This window comes from Lissotriton vulgaris, unplaced genomic scaffold, assembly GCF_964263255.1.
Source record: "Lissotriton vulgaris unplaced genomic scaffold, aLisVul1.2 SCAFFOLD_1567, whole genome shotgun sequence".
Lineage (NCBI taxonomy): Eukaryota > Metazoa > Chordata > Amphibia > Caudata > Salamandridae > Lissotriton > Lissotriton vulgaris.
In genome coordinates this window covers 441,400-445,165 of record NW_028244901.1, presented here as the reverse complement: position 1 = coordinate 445,165, position 3,766 = coordinate 441,400, and positions in this window count along the sequence as shown.

Here is a 3,766-nt window from a genome sequence, read left to right as displayed (position 1 = left end):
TACTGTTGCACTCTCTGGAGTGGTAATAGTAATTTTTACCCCTACGCTATCCAACGCTTTCCCTACTGTTGCACTCACTGGAGTGGGAATAGTAATTTTTACCCCTACGCTATCCAACGCTTTCCCTACTGTTTCACTCTGTGAAGTGGGAATAGTAATTTTTACCAGTTCGCTATCCAACGCTTTCCCTACTGTTGCACTCTCTGGAGTGGGAATAGTAATTTTTACCCCACGCTATCCAACGCTTTCCCTACTGTTGCACTGTCTGGAGTGGGCATAGTCATTTTTACCCCTACGCTATCCAACGCTTTCCCTACTGTTGCACTCGCTGGAGTGGGAATAGTAATTTTTACCCCTACCCTATCCAATGCTTTTCCTACTGTTGCACTCACTGGAGTGGGAATAGTAATTTTTACCCCTACGCTATCCTACGCTTTCCCTACTGTTGCACTCTCTGGAGTGGGAATAGTAATCTTTACCCCTACTCTATCCAACACTTTCCCTACTGTTGCACTCGCTGGAATGGGAATAGTAATTTTTACCCCTACGCTATCCAACGATTTCCCTATTGTTGCACTCTCTGGAGTGGGAATAGTAATTTGTACCCCTACGCTATCCAACGCTTTCCCTACTGTTGCACTTACTGCAGAGGGAATAGTAATTTTTACCCCTACGCTATCCAACGCCTTCCCTACTGTTGCACTCTCTGGAGTGGGAATAGTAATTTTTACCCCTACGCTATCCAACGCTTTCCCTACTGTTGCACTCGCTGGAGTGGGAATAGTAATTTTTACCCCTAACCTATCCAATGCTTTTCCTACTGTTGCACTCACTGGAGTGGGAATAGTAATTTTTACCCCTACGCTATCCAACGCTTTCCCTACTGTTGCACTCTCTGGAGTGGGAATAGTAATGTTTACCCCTACTCTATCCAACGCTTTCCCTACTGTTGCACTCGCTGGAATGGGAATAGTAATTTTTACCCCAACGCTATCCAACGCTTTCCATACTGTTGCACTCACTGGAGTTGGAATCGTAATTTTTACCCCTACGCTATCCAATGCTTTCCCTACTGTTGCACTCTCTGGAGTGGGAATAGTAATTTTTACCCCTACGCTATCCAACGCTTTCCCTACTGTTGCACTCGCTGGAGTGGGAATAGTAATTTTTACCCCTACGCTATACAACGCTTTCCCTACTGTTGCACTCACTGGAGTGGTTATAGTAATTTTTACCCCTACGCTATCCAACGCTTTCCCTACTGCTGCACTCTCTGGAGTGGGAATAGTAATTTTTACCCTTACGCTATCCAACGCTTTCCCTACTGTTGCACTCTCTGGAGTGGGAATAGTAATTTTTACTCCTACGCTATCCTACGGTAATAATATTGTGTATTTTTTAATAATATTATGGTTATATATATATATGTTTTAACCCATGTGATTGTATTTTTTTTTATCAGTTACATTAAATATTTAATAATTTTAAGGTTATTTAAGTATTTTCCAGTATATTTTAGCTATTTATTTTTAATATTTTTTTAATTTTACATTATTTTTAACAAATTCGATATTTTTACAATGTATATATATATAAACGATATTTTGGACTCAATATTTTGGTTCTTACCTGTTTGTAGATAGGAATTCGATATTTTGTCCGTCGATATTTTGGCGTCGATATTTTGGGTAGTCTATATTGTGTCCGTCGATATTTAGTCAGTGATCCCTATCCCATCTTCCAAATAAGAAATAGTGTCACAATGGAAGTATCCAATGTGAAAAACTGTCAGGAAAACCCCAGGCAAACATGTCTGAATGCGGGCCATATAGAAGGTCTTCATAAGGAAAATCCTCCACTTTGTAACCTCCAAATTTCCTTAAATCCACATGCTAAATCATTTGCTGAGGTGGTGAACACAAGTCATACTAAAATAACAAGCGGAACAGAAATTCGAGACCGTCCTGTAGTGCCATTGAGAGGGAAAGAAAGTCAGGAATTAAGGGCCAGGTCAGAGATCAGCAACAAAATGACCTCCCATCCCTCAGATCAGATGCCCATTGAAAGTCATTCAGGTAAGAAAACTGAGTTATTGACAGAAGAAACTGTTGTAATTCTATCTAGGAGCCTAATACGATATTAACGATTTATGCCCTTATATGGTTATAACAAATAATAAAACACACATATCTCACAAGCGTGGCAAACACCTAACCCAGTTGGGTTGTAACTACAACTGGGTGCCTGTATCCCACTTTGTAAAACAGGACAGGGATCTCCCTGTTGTAGAAGGACCCTCACTCACCACTAGCTGGTGACATGTTTCATCACGGGGTCCCCGCTGGGGTGATCTAGTACCGCAACCAGAAACCCTGATCACTAACCTTTCCACCTATGATTTGACTTTGGCAGAGACGAAAGTCTTAGAGAGAGGACTTGGTTTCATTCCAACACCTAGGCTAGATCGCTTTAAATTACATTGCGAACTAAGCCAGTTTTTCAGAAAGTTGCGATTGAAAAATTTCTTTGAAAATAGAGAAAGGACGGAGACGGAGGGTCTATTAGGTGATACAGAGTTTAAACTTAAATCTAATTTCCAACCTCCTCCTCATACAGTATCACCCGAGATCCTAGCTTTTGAACAGGCAGTCTTGAAAGAAGTTGAGCAATTGCAAGAACCTAGACCTTTCAAAAACCTATCAGCGGAAGAATTTAGAGCTATCCAATCTCTTAAAATGATCAAAGATATCATTATCAAGAGTGCTGACAAAGGTGGAGGCATTGTAATACAAGATAAGAACGATTACGACACCGAATGCCAACGCCTCCTGAGTAACATCACTAACTATGTCCCTCTCAGATCTGATCCAACGAATGATCTCAGAGATGAAATCTGCGAATTAGTCTCCACCGCAGAAAGAGATGGGCTGATTACCAAGAAGGAAGCAGATTTTCTAGTCACATTGGAGGGCAAGACACCATACTTCTATGTATTGCCCAAAACTCACAAGAACATCCTACCACCTCCAGGAAGACCCATTGTTTCTGGGCTGGGCTCATTGCTGGAGCCCCTCTCAAAATACTGCGACTTTTTCTGAAGACCTATCATCCAATCAACAAGCACGTATTTAAAAGACATGAAAAGTCTGCTTGCTTTACTCAGAGCCATCATCCTTCCTGCAGACCCGTGCTTTCTGGTAACAATGGACATCGAAAGCCTTTATACCTGCATCCCACAGGATGACACAATCAAGGTACTAAAGGAGGCTCTCGATAGGAGTCATCCTAATACTAAAACGGAGAAGGAAGCAAATGCTGTCTTCAGCTGGAATAATGGTCAAACAAGGTCCACAGATCATATAACTCATGGGTTGAGATATGAGGGTGTGGAAAACGACTTGCCACAGGATCCAAAGACAGGCGTGGAGCACATTTTGATTTTCACCCCTGAATTTGATTCAACGAGCTTGGGTGATATCCTAAATCGCTCAAACATTTTGTATCTTCTGACAAGCATACCCTCACTGGCCTATTTAACATCTACACAACTTGTAGCGGTGCATTTAAAAAATATACCTGAATAGGGCATAGGGAATCGACCCTAACAAAGTGGCTTAACAAGTCAGACATTCAAAATATTATGGCAGAAACAGATACACTTCAAGGCTGGGGCATCCGGATAGACATTGGTCCAATCGAAAAATACCACCAAGTGCTACTACAGAGGGTACAAAACCAAAAGTTCCTTCTTCCACAGTGAAGCACA